We start from the raw sequence: 6,437 nt of genomic DNA on the forward strand, positions 1-6,437 counted from the left end.
ATAATGTGAAATGCCATAGACAGCCTAACAGAAATTAGCTTATGTTACAATAGTTAAATATCTTTTAACAATTGCGACTAACACACACGGAGAAGCATCACATAGAATAAAACAAATAATCTATATTTAAACACCAAAATGTTAAACTAAACCATATATTAACGAACGCCTGCTAGCTTTATGCTAACATACAATGAGAAACACCATAGACGAGCTAACAGAAATTAGCATCAGTGTTACAGTAATTATAAAGCAAAGCAAATTTATTTATATAGCGCATGTCATGCACAAGGTAACTCAATGTGCTTTACATGATTGAAAGCATTTCAAAACAAAGAAAACAGCTTATAAACATGTAAAACAAAAGATAAAAAAATGTATAATAAATAATGCAATTAAAACAGCATACAGTGCAAGAAATATCATTTAAAAGTGGGAATGCTCTCAAAAGCATTGGAAAAAAGAAGAGTTTTTAACCTGCACTTAAAAACATCCACACTTGGGGCTGACGTCCCTTCTGTTGGCAACTTCCATTTGTGTACAGCATAATAGCTAAATGCTATTAACCTATGCTATAAACCTTCAAACAACTCCTACTTTAATGCATACAGAGCAGCAACACATACAACAAAAAAGACATTAAACACCAAAATGTTCAGGCAAATCCTATAGTACAACAGGGCATACAGTATATTCTCTCTGTTTAGTAGGGGATCTGCTTTGCTTCTTGTCCTCAATCAAATGGAATCGTTTTGATTGAGGACAATTCACAAATAAAATTTTTGTGAATTAAAAAAAAAATACCATATCGTCCAGCCCTAGCAGAGGCTGACATCTAATCATTTGATTATGTGAAGCTGTGTCTCAATGTGAAGTATTGTTCCACCTTCACTGGGTTTTGTGTGAAAGGCATAGGCTGAAAAATATGCAAAAGTTCAGTTGGTAATAATTGTGAATCATCCCATGATAAACGTGTGTAAGTGTTCCTGTCGTCTTTTCCTGGCACAGGCGTCCAATCATGGCATGTTTCTGCTCCACAGGTGCTCGCTCCCACCGTTATGGCACGGACCTCGCAGATGGACCAACTTCCACGCCAGAAGCCAGACACAGTCGGAAACCCAGGTGTCGCCTCTGAGATGACATTTACAAGGCGTGAGATTTGGTCTTTTTTGGTCACTGGGGAAGGATCTCGGTGATTATTTTTTTTTAATTTCAATTTAATTTTGCTGAGTAACAGCTGAAGCCGAGTCTGACGGCTACTGGTTCCAAGCCTGTGTGGTCGTCTGTATTTTATAAAAAAAAAAAAAATCTACGTCATTTGCATATTTCTGCTGAACTAAGCATGTTGTTGTCCAAATGGAAATCTTTTACGAGCCAGTAATCATAGCTCTGCTCGAATGTGGAGATTTACTGGAGGTCCTTTCTGTTGTGACAGGACAACTGCAATCAATAGCTGTCTTGTTCAAAAAGACAAACACTCTTAACGGTAAAAAGGTTAAACCAATCTTATGAAACACTCTTAAACAGTCTCATTGGCTTGAGTGTGATGCACTTTCTCAAAACATCGAAATACTTATCTGAAAAACTCCACATTTTCATTCCATTTTCACTACCAAGAAGTGTCCCAATACTTTTGTCTCAACCGGGACTGCACAATAATTGGAATCAACCAGTTCCTTGAACTGTTGTATCGAACATAAGCACAGTTAGTTCATTGAATGCCATTTTAGAGCATTATGACCGATCTTTCAAGACCCGCAGAATATTGTGTACTGTAACAATACAGTATAAGCACCGACCCTTCCAAAAGAAAGAAAAGACTCTCTTTTTTTAACCAGAAAAATACATTTACCACTAGCTTTTTCCTTTCATTAGTAATTAGCAGTAGTACACGGGTTGGTTTCTGATAAAAAAACGCAGAAAACGAGCTTTTTGTGAAAAACGTATCAAGTAGGATAGTTACTTTGACACTTATATGGTTTGGCTTTTGTGACCTCAAACTATAAACCTGCAAAAACAAGACAGAGAATTCCAGATATACAACTAAGAAAAGCGGCCTTAGCGTTGCAGACTTAACGCATGGCTCGAGTTGAATGTCACTGGCTTTTTTCATGGCGTTCGACATTCACTCCATTAACTGCGTCATCTTGTCTCAAGATGGCACACTTTCTACTACCTACCACCTATTTATAACATACGTTTACATACTCTGTTGGAGTGTGAGGTGCCTAAAATTGTACAGTTTCCCACATGTTGGCATTTCTCCCCCTCACGATCGACGGGACAGAACGAGATTTACCCCCTAATCTTTGTCTTCAAGTTAAAAGATGTGCTGATCTCAAATCCAAAGCGATGCAAAGTCACCGTCTAAAGGGATCTGATAGTCATTACAGTGGTTTACAAACCTGAATTTCACAGAAACGCTGGGCAAGACCATCGTACATGTCAATCTGTTGAAAGACACACTTGACAAACATATACAGTGCACGTCGGTGGCAGTAAACAGTTGGATTCCAATTGACAATTAGAAACATCCATGGCAGTGAATGAGTTAATAGCTAAAAAAAATAATAATAAAACACAATAAAAAGTCACTGATGAAGCAAACCACACAGAGTTAACCCTTTGAAATGAGCTCTTGCTAGATTTTGTGACTGTCATGTGCAACGGTGGTTCATTCCCGGCATTTTGTGAAAAATGTCTCGAAAAATTGGGTTTGAAGTGTGAAACTGATGCTGAAAAAAACCCAAATCCCCCCTCTTGTTAGGTGCACCAACGTCGTGTCTGACGTCATGCGTGAAAGCTGCTTGATGTTTTGTGTGAATTAGCCTAATGAAACAACAAAACTTGTTTTCTCTCTTTATTGCGCAGCACTGAATTAAAAGCAGCAAATGGTTCTTGTGACTCTTGAGCAGTTATGTAACACAAGTGCAGGACGGAGACTTAGCAGGATGGAACAAGAAAAGCAGCAGCACAATATGCAATGACAAAAAAGAAAAAAAGTACAAAGTCAAGCCAAAGCGAGCGCAAACATGTTGCCAAAGTTGTTACGTAACTTTTTCTCCCACTGCCAAAAAACTCGACTTGGGCTCGCCTGCAGACGTTTTCTGAATCCAAGAACAAGCGCTTGAACATACATGAACCGTTTATTTTATAGAACAACTCTTCACTCTTCTTCCTTCCTCCCATCCCTCTTTCCTTCCTTCCTATCTGCCTTCCCACCCTTCATTCTCCCTTCCTGTCTTCTTTTCTTCCTTCCTTCCTTCCTTCCTTCCTATACCTTCTTCCCCTTCATGCTGAGTTGAAGGTGCTCACCGGAGAGGTGATACCGCGAAAGTTCTTCTGAGGTCTTTGGTGCTGGTATGCAATTGGATGTTGGCCACGCTGGATGCTGGAATGTTCTTTCTCGTTGCTGCTGATTTACAATCTCAGCTTAATGTGTAAGAGTCTCACTGAAACAACATTTCAATCCAAGCGATCCAACACATGCATCCAATAAAGAGTGACTTTTTTTCTCTTCTTTTTACTTTTAGCTCATTTGGCTGCATTGTTTGTTTGTGTGTATGCGGTGTGTGCTTGCATACTTGGCCAAGTGTCAGTCCGTGACTTCATGAGAACCAGTCGAGCACAACAAACCCTCAGACGTGCTTCAGCTGGCCCGACAGAGGAGCTCCTCGTGTCCTGTTTTGACCCGCCTGACGAACGGGCAGGCGGCGCAGCTTAAAACTCCGCTGAGTCGTAGTCATTGTTGTCGTTCTTGATCGTATCCAGACATGTAGGATGTGTGACTGCAGCTTTATGGGAGGACTTAGGCGAACGCCAACATCTTGCACAAAGTCTTCCCAGAATAGTGAAAGGTTGCACACTGAAAAAAGTACTTAATTTGAACATGTACATATGTTGCACATGATTAAAATGTGACAAACTAATGTAAATCTCCCCTCTTCTCTGCGAAAATATAATAAAACAATGTTAGTTTAACATATTTTTATGACGTGCAACCAATGTACTGTCCAATGTCAATGGACTGTTTTTTTTTGTGTGTGTATTTTTAACTTTTCCCTTTGTGTAGGCATCTCAATACTTTTGTCCAAACTCTTCATTTTCCCTACTTGCTGTAGCTGTGTCCAATACATTTCTCCACGTATTTTCACGTCTTGTAGGTGCTCCAATACAACTGAAGAACATATCCAGAGTGAAGGCTTGCATGTGTCAAGCAGACCAGCAGAAGCTCGTCCATGCTTTTATCTCAGGTAGACTTGACTACTGTAGTGTTCTTCTGACTGGACTTCCCCAAAAGAGCATTAAACAACTGCAGCTGACCAAAACAAAGAGGTCATAACATATTACTCCAATTTTAAAGTCTCTACCCTGTCAGATTTAGAATAGATTTTAAAGTTCTGCTCCTGGTCTATAAATCAGTAAATGGTTTATGTCCTGAATACATGAAAGAAATGCTAATAAACCCTAGTGAGGATAAGCGGTACAGAAAATGGATGGATGGAAGGGCTTTGAGATCGACAGACAGGTCAAATAGTGGAGCACAGAGTCCAAAACAAACATGATGAAGCAGCATTTAGTTGTTATGTTGCACACAAATTGAATAAATTGCCCACAGAAGTGAAGTCAGTAAAGTGAAGTATCAATGTTTCTAAATCCAGGACAAAAAAAAAATTTTTTTTCATGCTTATGATTGAGTATTTTAGAGAATTTCCACTCCTTTCTTGCACTACATTTTTATCTGTTTTTATAATTTTTTTTGTTTTTAAATGTTTTTAGATGTCTTTTATTTTTGTCTTTATTTTTAAATGCTTTAAATCATGTGAAGCACATTGAGTTACCTTGTGTAGGAAATGCGCTATATAAATAAATTTGCTTTGCTTTGCTTTGTACATGCCCAATACTTTTGTCCAAATCCTGCATCTTCGTCACTTTTTACTTCATGCAGGTGTCTCAAATTGTCCAAACTCCACATTAATTCCTATACAAGCTATCATTCACTAGTCCACTGTGTTGAAAAAGGGTGTTTTGCCTTTTAACTGTTCCTACATCCATTTAACAGAGAATTGGCCTCTCGTGGATAAGGCTTGTTCATTTGTATGAGTGCGTGAGTGTTTTTGAGTTGGAGTGTGTGTACGTGTGTGTCATCGTCAAGCAGGTGTGAGGACAGCTTGTCTTTCACACATTTTTGATTGGACGCCGGCCTGTTTTGTAATTGTAAGTCATTAGTTTGTGTCTGGGAAACCATTCTGAATAATTTGATGCTTTGTCTTTTGGCGGCCGTTGCGCGACAGACGAACACGGTGGTAGCGAGCAGTCGCTCTTTTGAAGCGTGCCACCTCGGCGAGTGACAGACGGGCGCCCAGTCGGCCTCTGGCACCGTCATCCCACCGCATCGCAAGGAAGCAAAACGGCGGGAGTCGGAAAAGGAATTTTCCGTCATGGGTGCGTGACTGGGATGCTAACTAATGCTCACTGAGGTTGATCTTAGTCTTAACTAAAGCTGGGTAATATGCCTTAAAAAAAAATCTCTTTTTAATATAAATGTGATTTCCAATGTTAATTTATTTTTTTAACCTTTTCGTTTATGAAAGTAACTGTTTTCTTCTGATACCAAACAAGCTTTGAAACAAGATTTTTTTGCAGCATTAACTTTTAAGACATTATGTAAGCTTTCCTTCTCAACACACACAATGTCATCTTTCCCTGTTAAAATGAATGAAAATTCCATTAATCCATTCCAGTCTCTCAAACTTACAGGACTCAAACAGAATGTGAAAAATTCAAAAAGTTTTTGTTGCGCTTTTTGTTTAAGTTCACTGGACATTGTGATGCTCTTTCTGATCTGGACGCCTTGGCCGCCTGGGGGCAGAATAATACAGACATACGGATATACAATACATAGAGACTCCTCATTCCTCAGTGAGAGTTACTTATATTAGTCGTTGTTCGCAGAGGATAAAGAAAATATGCCTGTGAATGTTGTTATAATATCCATCTGTCGCTTCACTGTTTTCAAATATCTATTATAACGACCGCAACATCAGTGCTAGTTTCATTAAGCCACCTATGGCGTTTCGCATTGTTTGATAGCATTAAGCTGAACAGGGCAAAGTTACATTATGTGGTGGTTTTAATTACACAGTGTGTCATTTTCTTTTCTTTTTTACTTAGACAGTAAACATTAACTTGGAGAGGCAATAAATAGCTTGAAGCCTCTCTTCTGAAGAATATTTACTCTATCTGCCAAACTGCTGTTTGTTGTGGAGTGAGCTGAGATGACTTCACTGCTACCATACAGTGCTCGTATCTCAGGTTTTTGCTCGCAAGTCAAAGCAAAAAATCAGCGGAACAGCAGCTCATATCTAAAAAAAACTCAAGGCACCACTGTATTTCTATTATTCCTGTCGAAGTTATGCAAGTTAATGTGGGAAAAC

Source organism: Phyllopteryx taeniolatus, chromosome 14, assembly GCF_024500385.1.
Source record: "Phyllopteryx taeniolatus isolate TA_2022b chromosome 14, UOR_Ptae_1.2, whole genome shotgun sequence".
Classification (NCBI taxonomy): Eukaryota; Metazoa; Chordata; class Actinopteri; order Syngnathiformes; family Syngnathidae; genus Phyllopteryx; species Phyllopteryx taeniolatus.